This window comes from Nyctereutes procyonoides, unplaced genomic scaffold, assembly GCF_905146905.1.
Source record: "Nyctereutes procyonoides isolate TBG_1078 unplaced genomic scaffold, NYPRO_anot_genome, whole genome shotgun sequence".
Lineage (NCBI taxonomy): Eukaryota > Metazoa > Chordata > Mammalia > Carnivora > Canidae > Nyctereutes > Nyctereutes procyonoides.
In genome coordinates this window covers 15,078,296-15,097,062 of record NW_026575040.1, presented here as the reverse complement: position 1 = coordinate 15,097,062, position 18,767 = coordinate 15,078,296, and the positions used below count along the sequence as shown (strand labels likewise).

General features: G+C 40.1%; 1 protein-coding gene and 1 long non-coding RNA gene across 2 annotated transcripts in view; one reads left to right on the top strand and one right to left on the bottom strand.

Annotated features, from left to right (window-relative positions):
- Positions 1-18,767, bottom strand: part of RORA (RAR related orphan receptor A) — a 705,804-nt gene that overhangs the window by 127,303 nt on the left and 559,734 nt on the right. The window lies entirely within an intron of this gene.
- On the top strand, positions 7,425-11,604 carry LOC129506371 (uncharacterized). Its single transcript, XR_008663755.1, has 3 exons — positions 7,425-7,900; positions 9,107-9,183; positions 10,417-11,604. It is a non-coding gene; the product is annotated as an uncharacterized LOC129506371 (long non-coding RNA).

Genomic DNA, 18,767 nt, shown 5'->3' with positions numbered 1-18,767 from the left:
ATCACCAAAGATGAAAACCCACTGCAGTATGAGAAAGAAAGAATGAAAGCCTTCAAAAATCAATCTCCACTGGGGAGAGGGCAAGCCATTGTGTGGGTGCACAAACCCTCACAGGGGATGAGGCGAGAGAGACATTTAGAGGGAAAGACAGGGCGTCAGAGAAAAAAAGCTATGCAAAAGGTTTTCACTCGTATGTTTATATTTGCTACAAAAATATAAAATCTTTTTTTTTTATAAAAAAGCTATGCATTCTGTGTGGGTGTAATCACATACATTACTGGTGGACACATAAACTGGTAAATTCTCTGTGGAAGCCCACTTTGTAATATGCAATGACATGGCGAATATACTTTCCTTTAGTCCCAACAGTTCCACATGTAGGAATTTGTCCTGCCCATCTATCTGCATATGTGCAAACTAGTACATGTTTGAGGATATTCATTGTAGCACTGTTTGTATTAGTGAAGTCTGAGAACAACTCATAATTGACTAGTAGGGGATTAAATAACTGCTGCTGTATCCATAAATTGGAGTATCATGCTGTTGTTAAAAAGATTAAGGCAACTTTGCATGCTCTGATATGGATTTAGCTCTAAAGAGCCACTGGGAATCGAAAAAAAATCAACGTGCAGAACAGTGTGTGTGTATCTAAACGAGCATGTATGTGTAGATGCCACGATGTATGTTTGGATTCATCATGCTCCTATATCCACAGAATGTATTATTTCTGGAAGGCAGCATTAGAAAGCAGTTACTGGCTAGAGGACAGGGCTTACCTCTACTTTATATCCCGTTTTAAAAAGATTTGTTTATTTATTTTAGAAAGAGAGAGAGGAGTTTGTGTGTGTAAGAAGGAGGGGGTGCAGAGGAAGGGTGGGGGAGATAATCCCTAGCAGGCTCCCCACTGAGCATGAAGCCTGAACACAGGGCTCAATCCTATGACCCTGAGATCACGAGCTGAGCCAAAATCAAGAGTCAGATGCTCAACCAGCTGAGCCACCCAGGCACCCCTACTTTTATATCCTTTTGAATACTGCACCGTGTACCCATGGTGACCTATTCAAAAATAAAGAAATAATACTCATGTGTGTGAAACCCTCGATTAAGTGATAAAGTAAAAATATGAACTCTGTACCATTTTCTGGGGGTGGAGCTGGATGAGGTATGTCTTCAGAGCGCTTCTATATTCCTCTCAACATCAGCTTCCCAGCCTCTGACTTCTCCAGTTGCCTACAGCTCAATCCAGGGTGAGTCAGCTTGGTGCCTGGGGCCTAACTCTCCGCACACCAGGAAATCCCTGATCTGCCGCAGATCTATCAGACAGAGGTCACAGGATGCAGGGACCTTCCCTGTACGAGTGACAGAGAAAATGATCCCTAAGGATTAGGGCCCCCACTGGGCTATGCCAAACATTTGCTACAATTCTGACCAGTGATAATTTTGGAATTGTTTTGTGTGTAGTTTCATTGTCGTTGTCGTTGTTGTTGTTGGTTGCAAGGTACAAAAACCCACTAAGCTAGGGGATGCTTCTTGTAAGGATACTTGTGGAGTAATAAGAATAGCATAGTTCTCATGGGAATCCCATAAGAATAAAACAACTTCAAAATAACAATTATGGAGCACTTAGGTGCCAGCACTATGCTAAGTGCTTTGTGGCAGCAAGGGACCTCTCTCTCTTAGGGATGCTGCTTTTCTCTGTATTTTTGCTTCTCTGTTCTGACAGCAGTTGGCTTATTCACTGTTGGACTCACTCGCTGATTTTGCCCCCTTACAACATAAGCTTCCACAGGGTCCTTTGAGGTGCTCTTCTACCTCAAGGTCCCCTCTGCTTTTCATCTGCCTCCTAACTGCTTCCTCCACTCAGAACTGTTCAAATTCCCATGAGAGAAAATTTGAGAGATCCTTCTTCCACTGCAGGACGGCCACTTCCTAACCGAGGGTCACCTCCCCAGATCGGGTTGCCATTTGTTTTCATTTATCTGTGGTGAGAGCCACTGGGTCTCTTGGGGTTAGTCTTGTTCTTCACTCAACAATTTTCTTTTTGAAGAACTGACCTTGAGCCAACCAGTGGGATGCTGGGGATATAGCTCCAACAGAGCAATGCCCTTGCTCTCAATGGACTTGCCTTCAACCTCCTTTACCTGCAGTTATGGGTGTGGCAGACAGTCTGGCCTGTCCAGTTTGGAGACAATGGCCCATGATTGACCACTGAGCTCTTGCCTCAGTCCCCAAGTCACCACCTCCTGTGGTGCTCTGCATTCATATCCTTTCCTGGTTATCCAGCCACCTCCGGAAACTGGGGGTGTGCCTTGCCCAATGTACTATGGAGTCCACGGTGACCAAACAGATGGCCTCAACAGCTGGGTGGAGAGTGATGGGAAGGAGACCTGGTGGGCACTACTCAGAGGCCCTGTGGGTCAGCTGCTGTCAGCAGTTGAGTTCCAGCCACAAACAATGAGATTGCTAGCAATTGTGCCATAATTTGTCAGCAAATACTCAAGCTTATCTCCTCTTTTCTTTCTTTCTTCCTTCCCTTTTGTCAAAGCTAAACTGCTTGAAAGGATTGCATGCCTTGTCAAAGGTGTCAAGGGCCTGAATCAGTCTTTTCTAGACTTGTCTTCTACATTCTTTAAATTCCTAGTGATCCTTCAAAACCTAGTGCCAGGTGCCTCTCTCCTCAGTGATTCGTTCTCTAAATGCTCTGAGGTCTTAAAAAAAGAAAAAAAAATGCTCTGAGGTGATCATGCCCTCATTTGAGCTACTTTTGTACTTGGTATGCAATTTTGTTGTTGCCTTTACCATGCTGTACTGCATATATTTACTTAGATGTGTTTTCTTTGCCAGAGTGTAAACTCACGGAGGGTAGGGACCATGTCTTGATAGCTTATTTATTTACTTTTAATTTTTAAAAAGGATTTATTTATTTATTTTAGAGGGAGACAGCATGAGCAGGAGGGGCAGAAGGCAAGGGAGAGAGAGTCTCAAGCAGACTCCACACTGAGTGTGGTGTCTGACATGGGACTCAATCCCACCACCCTGAGATCATGACCTGAGCCGCAACCAAAAGCCGGATGCTTAACCAACTGTGCCATCCAGGCGCCTCTCGTTTATTTTTAATTTAAACAAACTATTTTAGAATAATTTCAGATTTATAGAAAAGTTGCAAAAAAAAAATAGAGTTTTCACAGTTTCCCCTATTGTTAACATCCTGTTTTACTGTTGTATGTATTTTACAACTAAGAAATCGACGCTGGTATGTTATTCCTGACTAAATTTCATAGTTCATTCAGACCTTGCTCGTTTTTCCTTAATGTCTTTTTCCTGTTCCCAGGATGCCATTCAGGTGCCACATTATATTTAGTAGTCCTATCTCCTTAGCCTCCCCTGGTCGGTGACAGTTTCTTGAACTTCACCTGTTTTTGATGACTTTGACAGTTTTGAGGCATACTGATCAGATACATTGTAGAATACTCCTTGGTTTGGGTTTATCTGATGTTTCCTCTCATGGCTAGACTGGGAGTTATTTTTAAACACCACCTCTGAGCTAAATACCTAACACGTACCACCTAGCATAGACCAGGCATTTGATTCATGGTTATTGAATTGACTTGAATTCAAGTGTTGCTTTGGCACCTCCTATATAAATAGAACCCTGACTGATGCTCTGGGAGAGATGAAGTGTGGAACTCAAATCCTGTAAAGATCTTCCACATAGCTGAATGATACAAGACAGCATGCAACCGAGTATTAAGTAAGGGGAACCAAGAGAATGACCTAGGACAGCTCAGGAGACAGACTAATGAGTGTGAGTGGGTGCAGTCAGCCAGGTCTATGTGGAAGAAGGGACTAGAAAAGTGGGGAGGATTTAGAAAGCCTTTTTTTTTTTTTTTTCCAGCTTTCAAGCACACCAAACTCTCTCTTGCCTTAGGGCCTGCTCATAGGCTGAGCCCAAACTCTGGGAGGCACATCCAACCCCTCTTTTCCCCTTGGCTGGCGTCTTCTCATTGTTTAGGTATAGGGCTAAATGTGCATTCTACAGGGGACATTATGCAAAATAGGCTCCCCTTGCCACTCTTTCCAGAGACTGCATCTGTTTTCTTCACAGCTTTTCTCAATGTTTATAATGGTTGATTGTTTATTTCTTTATCATCAGTCTCCCTCCCTGGAGTCTAAGCATCTTGAAGGTAAGTATTGGATCTTTATTTACTCTGACAGGAGACATTACCCAGCAGCACATGGCGGTACTCAAATTACCTTGCTGAGTGAATAAAGGGGTTGGATGAGCCTGACAAGACATGGGACAGTGACAAGAAGACATATGAGCAATCGCTTGTAAGAGGCACTGGAATGGAGCAAGAGTGAACTGGGTAGGCAGGTGGGATGTTGCCAGGTCATAAGACTGATCACAGTGGTGTCAGGTGATCCCAAGTGGGGTGGCACAATTTGGGCAAAGGCCAGCAATGTTCTAGGTGTGGGCTGCACAGAGGTAGAGGCTGCCCAGTGATTTTCCACCTTGGGAAGGGCAACAAGGGCTTACAGGACAAAGAATGAGGGATAAGAAATAACTAGGGCCCAGCGGAGGACAGGGGCCAGAGGCATGTCTGCATAAATTGAGAACGTGTCCCACAAATGACACCAACACAAGAGCTCCTGAGAAGTTGGGGAGGTACCTTGTTTAAATTCTCTGGTGTTGGCACAAACCCAAGAAAAAAAAAAGGGGCACTCTGGATAAAATGGAAGATGAAAGCTTGTGATTTTGCGATAGTATTTCGTACCAGGAAAGGACAGCCATCTTTGAAAGCATGGGGAAATCTGGAACAATGCAATAATGTGCTTCTGGGCTCAGAGCAGAGAGCACCCCAGAGAAATCTTTATTTTCCACCATCTTTCCTACATGGTCACAAAAGACAGAATCAATGTATATACCGCCTACCTTGAAACGTATGTGTTTTCCCCTCCAAATTCAATTTTAAAACACGGACCAAAAGGAGCTGCGTTTCATACAGATTCTGACTGGAACAAGCCCAGTGGGAAAAGGGCTAGAAAACATATGGCAAAGAAACTCTGAGAATCCAGAATGTGATTTAGAAACAAAAAACATGGGACATGTCGTCTTTGTGTACCCACATAAATAATTATGATGGTTGAACTCTGCTTATTTTTCATCCAACCAAAGTAACCGCTTGGAAAAGAACAATAATGGTGACCTGTGCATATGGGAGTCCAGAGGGACAGTCTGTGACAGAGCTGGTCCCCAGGAGGACCAAGAACATGGTCCAAGTGATTTTCCTCTGTCAAGGCCAGGGTAGGCAGAGGAAGGTTTAAAGAATGATTGCTCTTCTACATTGGACGGTCAGAACATGAGATCAGGGAGCAAGTTTGTTATTTTAAAAATCTAGCCTTCAAACCTCCAGAAGGTAAGTGGATGAGCTCTGTTCACTAACTTGGAACTCCAAAATTCCTTCTCTCCTCTGTACCTCCTTAGATCAGAACTGTAAGGAACCATATTAGCCTATGTATTAGCCTATGTAATCCCTTTATTTGAGAAGGAAAAAACCTGATGTCCAGAGGTCCCTCAGGGAGACAGAGCCTGAAGTAGGATGAGACCTTCTCACCGAGCTTCCCTTTACAACCCTGAGCAGCCCATCTGAGGGCTGACCACACAATCGGCTCCAATTCTACATTTTGATCTTCATTTTCCATTTATTTGGACATATGAACACTGTTCACCATATTTTTCCCCCTCATATTACTTTTGCAACAACCTTGAGGGGGCCAAGGAAAAAAACAAAACAAAAGACCAAGCACAATCACACTCATTGTAATGAAATGCACACCAGGCATCTGACCTAGACTCCCACTTCCCTGCCAATCTCCAGCTCATATAAATTCATTTCCCTAACAGAAAATCGGTGTCAACTTTGCAGTCAGAAAGTAATTTCCCTGCAAATATTATCAGAGAGGTTACTAGTGCTACTTGACAGTTTTATTATTACTTTTGTTTCAAGCTAAGGTGAGGAAATCTACATTTGCCAGGTAGCATGATGAAAAAATAACGTAGACTTTTAAACTTTGTGTTAGTCAGAGGGAAAAGTGAGAAACAAAGAACAAATGTGCTGGTTGCACACGCTGAATATGTCTAAGAATGTGTCACAGGATCCTGGCTTTCCTCCTTACTTCCCACCCACATCCTTTCTGATCCCGAAACATCAGAGTGGGTTGGAGGAAACCATTCTCTGCAGCACCTGAGCAGCCAGCTCAGAGGTGGGCAGCTGAGTGACTCGGCGGGACTGACTTGTAAACACTGCTTATCAGCTCATTCATAAGGTAAGCCGAATGGGAGCCAGGTAACTCATTTTACTCTTCTCTGGATTTAATTGGCAGTGGTTGTGCTTTTATAAGAACACTATCATCTAAACATTTCACATTTAGATAAGAAAACCAGACAACATAAAGACAACCAAAAGAGTATTTCAGTAATAGCCACTTAACGTGTGTTTCATGAATAGCTGTGTATATTATAGGGGCTAATTTAATTCATGTTTTTGCCTATATATTTTCTAGAGGATCTTGGATGTAGGATTGCCAGATAAAATACATTTAAATTAAATTTAAATAAAAAATAAACAATGATTCTTTAGTATAAGTGTGCTGGAAATATTGCATGGGACATACTTTTATATATATATATATATATATATTTTATATTTAAAGATTTTATTTATTTATTCATGAAAGACACACACAGAGAGAGACAGAGAGAGAAGCAGGCTCCAGGCGGGAAGCCTGATGTGGGAGTCGATCCCAGGTCTCCAGGATCACGCCCTGGGCTGAAGGTGGACGCTTAACCACTGAGCCACCCAGGCGTCCCAGGACATGCTTTTATTCTCGTCAATCTACATGGAGTCCATTAACTAGCCAGTTTATTATCCAGATTTTTCTTTCCCCTGCCTCCTTCTTTTCTGATCTTTCAGCAACTTAATTTTAGGAACCCTTAATAGAGGGTGGACAGAGAAATACAATTCAACCACGTTGGGTGTCCTACTTATTAGCTGGGACACACATTTTAACTAGGGGAGGAATTTGATATCCTGGGTTAAAAATGGTGATTCTCTGCATTTTCCCTATTGCCATAGAGACAGAACTAGCCACAGACTGATGTTTTCAAGTTTGGATTTTACAGAACAGTAAAATGTAAAAAGAAAAGAAAAAGAAATTCTGACATTGTGGAAGATCAATATACTGTTGCCAAGTTTAAATCTGATCGAATAAAAATGTTAAAGATACCACAATTGCCGTCTTCAATTATCATTAATTCATAAAAGAAAGTGACATTTGAATATCCCCAAGATGGAAGGACACTCTCTTAGAGCAAAGAGCAATACTTCTTAAAGTCGGCAGCCTTCCAACGTACAGTCCTCAGTTTTGTGAAAACTCCTCCACGACGTTGCGCTGGCCCTGGAATCTGAGAACACTCAGCCCAGGATATGTCACGGTAGGCCCTGTAAGATGACAGGACCAATGTCATCCATCATCCAAGTTGGTGCTGCTAGGAGAGAACCACAGAGCACTTTCATGTAAAGGAAAGAGAAGATGAGCACAGCCAGTTTGAATTTTGATGACTTGAAGTTACTCTCTAATTTAAGTATTTTATATCCGAGAAGCATATTATGTGTGTGGAAGTATTATGTGACTTTTCTCAAACTTTGAAGCATTTCCTCCACTTACAAGACATAGAAAACCTTTCCCCAAATTTTTCTAAACTTCCTTGGGCGCACAGCTTGATCTCTGTACTCTTCCTCTCCATCTCTGTAAAATGAATGCTTCAGGAATTGGATAATACGACATTGAACTTAAACAGCCTCTTCGTCAGAGAGTCCAGAGGTCTTTGAAACTCCAGGTAATTAAGCCTCCTGGCTCTTATGAACGGATAGGACGTGTGACCCCGGCAGAGAAGAGCTGGATATTCGCCAAAAGGCAGGTGTAGTTGATAGCAGTGCTGGGAGACCAAGTCCCCAAGTTCAGACTTTCTATCATCCTTCCCATTTTACACAAGGGATAACTCTGGGGTAAAAGCAGAGAATTGCCTGAAATTGCTGAGTCATGAACAGAAATCACAATTAAAATCAATTGCCCGACCCAAGTCTTGTATATAGTTTCTTCTATCCTTCTCTTGCCCGAGAAACATATAAAGACTTTTTACCAGGGGACCTTTAAATAGGATCGAAATCCAGTTTCATATGCCAAAGAGAGATTCAAAGCATTATTTACCAATGATCTCCAAATATTCTTTCCTTCACTCCAAGGCTGTCAAGTGGGAACTCAGTATCCTTTTCTTTGAAAAGGGGCTCTTTGAAGCAAAGAGGTAGTCATCAAACACACACACACACACACACACACACACACACACACACACACTTTTAAAAATATGTTAGTATGTACTTAAACAACTATATAGACTACCCTAACTTTTAAAATATTTTGACATAATTCTCTTTTTCCAGTCATAGGCTTATTTGATGTCTTTTGATTCAGTTATGTACCCAATCTTTTTCACTTTTTCAGTTTAATATTATTATATACATATTTCTCATACTGTTATAACTATTCATAACTTTATTTTAAAGGACATAGCATATGAATCATATGAAAGTATACTTTTACTGCCAATTTTTAACAAGTGATCATCTCTGTATTAGGGCAGTGGGGGGCAGTTTTTTAACATTATATTTTTCTGTAATGACAGCATTTTTAAATGTAATTGTTTATTACTTTTCTAATAAGTAAAAACACATACACTCTCAATGAATAATCACTTTAACCTGAATTTTTAGGAGGCCACTTAACATCTTCCAACTGTACCTCCCCATTGTCTGACCCCAACCTGCCTGAGAGATTCAGGACAAATGACTTAGGGATCCCAGACATTTGCATTCCTGAAAGAAGCAGTGCTACTACTTTTTTTTTTTTTAACTTCTTAAATACCACCTCTTCTGTTATTATGAAGCTGAAGTATTTTCCCCTCAGTCCTATTTAATATGGGCTTGTTTTCACTCTTCTCCTTGTGTTGTTTGCCTTACTAATTCTGACATGATTATTTTTTCAGACTCATCTGAAGAGAAGAGAGAGATTTTGGCTTTGATTCTAGAGTGATGTTTCACAGAAAGTCAACTCTTGTTCCAGGTACTTGATAAATATCGCACTAATTTCTTGCTGTCTATAAGCCATTAACATTTTGGTTAGCAAAGACTGGAGCCCTTACTTCCTACACAAGTCAGCTAATGAAAAGTCATGAAGTAAGACCTGGCCCTCTGCTTCTAATCTTTAATGGTTTCTGTCACTGGGGCTAAGCTCTTACCACCATGACTCTGCACATGGGGTACTGCCTCAGGGAAAGTGAAAGAATGCAAATGACTGTGGCCCTCAAATTACAATTTAAAGATAGCTGTTAGGTTATACTCTTCCCATATGCTTCTCTTCCTAACCATCAAGTTTGAGAATAGTGAGCTATTTTTACTTATTTTCAGTGGAAAGAATATTAAACCTTAGGGTGATGGTGGCATATTGCTGAATTATGTGTTTTAGTCTGACTAGAATACATAATACTTTTTTTATTGGAGTGAGGGAAGAAAAGAGGCCTTCAAATCCCTCCCCCTAAAAAAAGTCAAAAAAGCTAGATTTTCCTGGTTTCTGGGTTCTAGGTGTAAAGAAAAAGATAACCACAATTAATAACATGATAATCCTTAAAAAGGTATTTCTTGATAGATTTCAATTACATTTGCACCTACTGACTTAAAATATGCCTTTGGCAATCAGAACGCAACTATGACACTTAAAGGGGAAAGAGTATTTGGAAGGGCTTTCCAAACACACAAAAGATAGCAATGCTTTCATCAAAGGATGCTATGTGGCATCACGGAACTGAATCAGAGACTCAGCCCTCCATTTCCTCAGCAACAGAAATGTGCTTAAGATTGTTAGAGTAAATGAGTTAGGCAAAGTACACTTTGCATTTTGCTTTTAATTTCAAGAGAACAAAATAAAACCTTGGACTTGGCTGGAGATGCGTTCTGAGCCTTTTCATCTTCCATCCTTTGTCCTAGTCAACCCCAGGCAAGAATGATTGCCTTTTTCATTCCTTTATTTTCAGATCTGGCTCACTCAGAGGTTGTGGCGATAGTAGAGATGAGGTTTGTCACTCTAAGAGATACCATTTTAAAACACCAAAATATATTTTTTTTAGGTTAAACATTCCCTCTATTTCTGAAATAAACTCTTTTAGGAAGTGTGTTCTTTGCATATCCAGGCACTGTCTACAAGAAGAGGTTTGGAGAGGCTTGGCCAGGTTCTTATGGAGAACATTCCTTCTCATCATATAGGAAACCCATGTTATCCTCCTTTTTGGGTCTATCTTAGCAGGTTTGGAGATGAGATGAAAGCAACCCTATCTCACCACTTTTAGAAAGGAAATGAGGTATGGTGCTCATATTCCCTGGCTTTTACTTGGATCAAGTGTGGAAGAAAGGAAGAAAGAAGTGGAAACTAAACCTGGAAAAAGAAGAAGAGAGGAAAACAGCTATCCACTCCCTCCCCTGAAAACACCTGGCAATCTGCCTCTTTGAGTAAGCTGACTCACAGTGGACAGTAGTTCCTCCATGGGCTTGGAAGTATCCAATGATACCTACTATCAAGTAGAATGCAGTTTAAGATTGCTGGAGAAGAAGGATGCCTACCATTGTTGTTGTTGGAGTTTGTTGTTGTTTTTTTTTTTTTTTTTTACTATAGTAGTTTATAGAGGAGGAAGATTTTTCCTCTACCTGTCTTGGGTACATTGCTGGGGTCCTGCAAATTAGGTTGACAAAGGACAGATAAAAGAGAGAAAAGCAAGCAAGTTTGTTGATTCATGCAGTCCACAACACATGGAATACTTACTGAGGAGTAACTCAAAGAAGTGGTTAGAACTTGGACTTCTAGGGCATCTTAGCCAAGAAAGATAAATTTGAAGAGAAGTGACAAGACACAGGAAAAGGGTTTTAGACTTCCAAAGGTGGCAAACTGTAGGAAGATAAATATATGGGAGAAGCCAGTGGAAGATAAGGATTGTTTTAGCAAGGTTTGTTACATAGATTCCCCTGGTGCAGACTCTGGACTGTTAAGAGTCTAGGGTTGTTTCTGGTGGTTAAGAATCCTCCTGCCCTTTCTGGTAAAGAGGGGGAGGTCAGAGAGTTTGTCCTGTGTCTTTTTCTCCCCAGTTGTCTTCAGCTCAAAATAAGCTTTATGCCAGATTGGCATGTTCTAGGGTTTAGAACCTCTTCAAAGATTAACTTTTCTTCTTTTCATAATATTCTAAAATAATACATATACATGGTAGAAAAATTGGCATTTTGAAAGAAGTTAAAAGAAGCATGCAAAACATCACTAAACCTTACCTTGTTAGTCAAATGCAACCACAGTTCAGAATGGTTCCAGTATTCTTTCCTAGAATTTCTTTATCTTCATGTAACTGAGATCATTCTGTACACAGAATTTCACATACTATGCTTTCCTTCAATCATTCAAAAATATTTTCTAGTGCCATTATTAATTCTTTAACTATTATTTTAATAGCAGCAAAACTTTTCATCATATGATGATACTATAACTTGTTAATAATTTTTCTAATATTGGATATTTAGGATGTACTTAAATTAATGTTTTATGTGACTGCTTTAGCATTTCAAATTATTTCTTTAGGATAGTCTAACAGAAGGAGAAACACCAGATCAAAGAGTATAATGATTTTTAAAAAAGAGTATAATCATTTTTAAGTCTTTTTTTTTTTTTTAAGATTTTACTTATTTATTCTGAGAGACACACAGAGAGAGAAGCAGACACATAGGCAGAGGGAGAAGCAGGCTCCCTGTGGGGAGCTTGATGTGGGACTCAATCCCAGAACCCTGGGATCACGACCTGAGCCAAAGGCAGATGTTCAACCACTGAACCACCCAAGTGCCCCCATTTTTCAGATCTTTAATACATATTACCAGGAAGGTTGCATTAATTTATATTAGCACAATATATCAGTGTCTTCCTGAAGCTCTCACTGCATTGATTAATGTTATTTTAAAAATCTTTCCTATTTTTTTAGGTTCTTATTATTTAACTTTGTATTCACTGGTGAGGCTGAAAATTGTTTACTGTATAATTAGCTATTTGTATTTTCTTTTCTATGAATTGTCTGTTCATGACCTTTGTCTATTTTCTCATTGATTTATAATAACACTTTATAAATTAGGTCATTAACTTGGTCATTTCTTACCAATTTGCTTCTTGTCTTCTGATTTTGTTATGATTATTTTTGACATATGGATATTTTATATTTCTCTACATTTCAACTTACTGACCTTTTACTCAATCATCTCTTCCACTGCTTTAAAGTATTGAAAATCTTCACCCCTCTACACTAGATCAATATGCAGAAACATATTCTTTCAATTATTTAACTTTTCAAAAATAAAATTTCTTTAATCTATCTAGAATTTGTTATATGGTATGAGAAAAAATGATTCTTTCCCTGGTAAGCTAACAATGATCATGGTATCACTTCCTGACAACTTTTCCCCACAGTTTTTATATGTATTCCATATATACATGTTTCAGGTTATTCTTACATATGCAAGATTATATTTAGGGATTTTCTACTGATTTCTTTGCTTATTCTTTAACCAGCAGATTCATCGCCCCTAATTATTTTTTAGACATTCTTTTAGCTCTTATACTGAATTCCTTCAACTTAAAAGCTGGCCAAGATGATGTACAGAGAAAATTGTTTAAAGACCTGCCTTTAAAGTTTCAGGTCTTAGGTGAAAAAGATAGTGTTAGTTCTTCAGGTGTCTATGAAGATGGGGCTCATGCTATGACACAGAAAATCAGGAAGGACTTTCTCATTTTCTTGATAGTCATGGGAACAGGAATATAAAAAAGAAGGATTATACATCTTTTTGTTCATCTCAAGCAGAGAAAACTTTCAGGGAGGAGATTAAGACATTTAGTGCTGGAAGATTATTTCTGTTTGGGCTTCTGAGGCACCAGGAAAGGTACCAACTCATAAATCTGTAGAAAATTGCCGGAAATGGTCACAAAATGATAAACGAGAGAAAGTCTGAATTACAACCATCCTATTAGGTTCAACAAGGGATGTGCCGAATAACTTTGTTTTGTTTTTTAAGGCTTGTTAACAGTGAAATCTTAGGGTATGGAGTTTTTGGGTGTCTTTTTTCCTTCCTTTAAAAAAATTATGTTTTCATTTTCCCCCAAATTGCATATGTTTTTCCCCTCTTAATAATGATTTGTTAATTAACTTCTGGAATACAGTGTTGGAAGCTTTAGTACCAAGAAATGCAATGGTACAAAAAGTAGATTTTCTATTTCTTCATCTCTTTTCCTTAATAGGCACAGCAACATTAAAACTCATCTCATTAGAAGAGATTTTGTGAAAACGAGACAGGACATTTCTAAACCAAGTGCTTTTCCTCCGAATAAGATTTAACCCAAAATGAAGTTGGGGACTGGAAGAAGGTATGAAAAAATTATTTTTTAAAATTTCTATTTCTAAAGCAAATAAAAAATTATTTTATGGTAGGTCCCCCCCCCCCCCAACCGAGGATTGACACATTTTGCACGTTAAAAAGTAGAGGACTATAAGTAAGTACTCACCGGATACAATTTTTCCCCCTCTAAATTCCCTTTTTGCAATACAATTGGTGCTATTTTACTGTCTTGAAAATTCCCATTTTTATTTAATGTTCTCTACTTTCCTGTTTTCTTAGCTCTTCTTAATTGATTTGCTTTTCATTAGTAGATCATTCTCTCTGGCTGACCAACAGTGAGGAGGGTCAGAGTCATGGATTATATACTAAATCTGGTTTAGTCTGGCTCCAGAAAAGCTAAACTGTGTCTCACCCTCGAATTAGTTACTTTTAGTATAAGCGATAATCAGCCTCCCTGGCAATGATTTCATCATGTGAAGCGCTTGAGAATACCTGCTGCAATTTTTTTCACCTCCCCACCCAAGCAAGTTTATCTTTGCTCTGAAACCATCAGCAGCATTTTGCATTTCTTTTCCATGCCACATTGAAAAGAAATAAAAATCAAGTGCTATACATATCATTTAAATGCATAAACAATTACATCATAGTCCATTTCCCCCTTAAACCTTTCATGCTTGTTTTCCTGTCTTAGAATAACACTTAAAAGTCATCAAAGTGCCTACAGTACCAGCAGCCCTTCATGTCGGGGTTGGGGGGAGCACTGGGGACATCACATCTTTGCTCTACGATGGATGTCCACATAATTTCTTGGAACAAGGCTTCCAGCGGATAACCCTGTGAGATGGAGGAAACTTCCTTTCGCTCAGATACTGTCAGGACCAATGTGCCTTTCAGGAGATTGTCTGTGAGATTCTGAACATTGAAACTGTAAAAAAAATTGAGCTGGACAGATCCTTGCCACCACTTTTTCTGCTAAATATAGATAAGTTGTCATCGGATTGCACAAGCAATTTCCAGCTACAGCTCCTCAGGAAGGGAGACAGGCACTGGGGCTCATGTCTCTGGCAGTTAAACTGCATAAAGAGGAGTGGACCCTGACTCAGAGATTATAAGGCATAAAGGAAGGGGGCAGAAAGGAAATCCTCTGATAAGCTAAGGTATCTTAGCTTTGGTTAAAAATAATGGCTTACTGGGGGATCTGCAGCAAGGGATGATATAGGTTTTCATTAAGCATCAATAACTTTGAAGAAAAGGTACATAGTAGGAACTCTACCTGAGTCTGCACTCAGGGCTCCCCTTCCACTATCACTTCGGGAATACAACAGTGGGAAGAGACTGTGAGATACACAGAGTCCTGAGTTTGGATCCTACCTTAAGCTGACCCTGTGTTTGATCTGGAGTTACTTCAGTGCTCTGAGCCTCAGCGTCCTTATGCATAAGATGTAGGTAAAATAATATCTTTCTTGCAGGATTACTAGGATGAATATTAGGACTGAAGTACATGGCACTATTAATACTCAGTACTCATCCCTTTCTTGGTATTCTTCTCCTTCTTCCCTTTCAGGCAAGTTATTTAAGCTTCCCTGAACTCCAGTTGTTTCTCTCTTAGCAAGTCCTATGGGTCGTACCTCTAAAATATAACCAGAACTTAGCCAGTTCTATTTCCACTGCTACCAGGCCAATACAAGCCATTGTCATCTCTTGCCAGGCCACTGTAATAGCTTCCTGACTGGTTTCTCTCCGTCTGGTTGTGTGTGTGTGTGTGTGTGTGTGTGTGTGTGTGTGTTGTTTTAATTTAAATATTTTTATTTATCATTTTTATTTTATTATTTATTTTTTAAAAATATTTTATTTATTTATGAGAGAGAGAGAGAGAGAGAGAGAGGCAGAGACGCAGGCAGAGGGAGAAGCAGGCTCCATGCAGGGAGCCCGACACGGGACTCGATCCTGGGACCCCAGGATCACGTCCTGGGCTGAAGGCAGGCGCCAAACTGCTGAGCCACCCAGGGATCCCTTTTTATTTTATTTTTAAAAAGATTTTTATTTATTTATTTTTTTTTTAGAGACAGAGAGCAGGTAAGGAGAGGGGCAGCAGGAGAGAGAAAACCTCAAGCCGATTCCACACTCTGTGTGGCGCTAAGCCAGAGGCAGGGCTTGATCTCTTGACCCTGAGATCAGGACCTGAGCCGAAATCAAGAGTTGGATGCTTAAACCACTGAGCTACCCAGATGCCACTCCCTCTTTTTATTTTATTTTTTAAAAATATTTTATTTATTTATTTTGAGAGAGAGAGAGCACGAGCAAGGAAGGTGCAGAGGGAGAGGGAAAATCTCAAGCAGACTCCCTGTGGACAGTGGAGTCTGCCGCAGGGCTTCATGTCAGGACTGTGAGATCGTGACCTGAGCTGAAATCAAGAGCTGGCCAACTGCACCACCTAGGTGCCCCTCTCCCTCTGTTTTTAAACATTGTACAATCTGTCTCTGCCCAGCAGGTAGAGAGAACCTAAAAAAAAAACCAAAAAAGTAAGTTAAATCTTGCCACTCTCCTATCTAAAACCCTCCAAGTGCCTTCTCACTGCACTTAGAATAAAATCCAAGCTTCTCACCACCGACTTTGATGCTCATGCGATCTAGCCCCTGCTTATCTTTTTCTTCTTTGACTCCATCTGCTATCATTTTCTTCTTCTATTAATATTTTCCAACCGTACTGGCCTAATTTCACTTCCCAGAACACATCAAGTTTATTTCTACCTTGGGGACTTTGCTTTTGCTGTTTCCATAGCTTGGAAGAAATTTCTTCCAGATTCTGCAGTGGTTGAAACCTTTCCAACTGCTTGGTCAAATGGTCCCTCCTAAAATTTATCTTCCCTGACCTGGTGTCTATTGTAGCCTATTTTATTTTCTTCATAGCACTTATCCATACCTAAAATTATTTCAAATTTTGCTTGTCTGTTTTCCCCATGGGAATGGAAACTCCATGAAGGTGGAGGACTATGTATTTTTACCCCCGAATAAGCCTAGAACAATGCATGGTGCAGCATAGGTACTCAGAAATCACTTGGTGAATGAATTCTAAATGAATATGTAAAATAAGGTAATAATATTTTCCTGAAGGTTTGTGACTGAATTTGAAAATCTTTCTATGTCGTCTCCATTTCTAAGATTCTATGATTCCTTGAACAGAAATTCTGAATACTAGAATAATTTTAAAGAAATGCAGTTAGAAAATTTTCAAATACTTAACATAGAAAAAAATATATTAGGTTTACCAGATTGAGGCACTCTAGGTATCTAGGTATCTGCTTTTTTTTTTTTTTTAAACAACAACAACATTTTATGTACTTATTTGAGAGAGAGAAAGAATGAGGCAGGGTAGTGGCACAGGAGGAGGGAGAAGGCTCCCCACTGAGCAGGAAGCCTGATGCAGGACTCCATCCCAGGACCCTGGGATCATGATCTGAGCCAAAGGCAGGCGTTGAACCAAATGAGCTACCCAGGCACCCCTGGGTATCTTCTTTAATGACAAAAAAAAAAAAAAAAAAAAAAAAAAAAAAAAAGAAGGACTTATAATTTGCATGTAGAGTATTTGTATGTAAAGGGATCCTTTTAAACTATTTAAAAAGTGTGTTCCTTTAAGCAGCATTTAGATTTTTCTGAACAATCCTATTTACAGTTGGCTTAGCACATCCTTTCTTCACAGATCTTGAAAGGGAATGTGATCCCACAGCATAACACATCTGCTAAAAGAAATGGCTCCAGTAAGCTCAGGCTGTGTGACTTGCATTTCTTCAGCTCAGGGAGGTAGTCATTCAATTGTGCTCTGTGCAGGGCAGGCCCCTTCCGGGTCTATGCTGTAAGAGGGGCAGTGTGCAAACTGGATCACATCCTAGGGAAGGAACTGGAAACCGTGTTCCGGAGAAGAAAGTGCAAAGGCCCAAATAAAAGGAGAGGGGATTGTAAAGGCTGATAGTCAAATATTCAAAAGTTCCTCATAAAAAGGCGGATTCTGGGCAGCACGGGTCATGGGGCAAATCTAGAACCCATGAATAGAAGCTACGGGGAAGCAGATTTTGACTCAGTACATGAGACTTTCTAACAGTCTGGCCTTGTATGTAAAGCAAAAGCCTGCCTGGAAATATACTGAGCCGGTGCCACCACTGGAGGATTAAATTTGGGGCAGGCAGAGGAGCAAGGATTCCTTACTGTAGGTGGGCAGCATGTACGCTTCTAGCAAGCTCTCACGGAATTCTCTTCACACATTCTAGCCTGGCTAGCAGGGACTAATACTATGTGATTTGCATCACATAGCGTTCTTTCTAATAAGTAACATATGGGATATGATGAGTGCTGTTTAAATAATGACTCAGGCCCAGAACGCTTGGAACTTCAGAAGTTAACCTAGAGTCTCATAGATCCATGATTTTATATTCTGACCTGGCAGCAAGTTATTAGCTATTTCTGCCCAAGAGACTTCTTATCTGGAAGGCTGAAGCAGGCTACTACTTACTCTTCTTGTCTTCTTGATAAACGACAGGTTGTATTCCAAAAATAACTCTGGGTTTAGGGATAGACAATAAGACTGGAGAGTTTGGGGTTGAATGAGCTCACCTTTCACTTTGTAGCCCAAGAACTCTCTGTTATTTTTACCTATCCCTTCTGGCAGGGGTGGCTGGTAACTCCAGGCAGAGGCTGACCCTCCTCAGCAACACCCCCAGTCTGACCTCTCTTTTTTTTCCCCCTTCTTTCCTTCCTTTGCCTTTCTTTAGAATCCCTATGAGCCTTTGCATGCTTAGCATGAAAATGAGCCCATTTTATTTTTGGAACCCACAGAGGCAGCCCTGAGGGGAGTTATTGTGTTGCTTTTAGCAGCTAAACAAAAAGGTGTGAAATCATTTGCTGGCTGTTCTGAGAATGGGAACAAATAAATAAATAAACTGAGAAGGAAGGTTCAGGACAGTGTGGCAACTTGGACAGAACCTCATGACGGGCTTCTCTGAGACTTATTAGTAACCAAAGTGGCTGCAGGAACGTCTGTGCATTTCTCTCACCTTCCCAGAAAGTTACTAGAATAGCAGGGAAGCCACTGGGATTTTTTTTTTATGGATATATTGTGAAATCCTATTTCCGTGTTGCTTTGAAAAGTACATAAGCATGGGACTAGTTTGAAAAAATTCCGTAAAGCCCTTTGTAACATTCCCTGTGCGGGGAGAATGAGGGAAGAAGAGGAGACAATTCACTA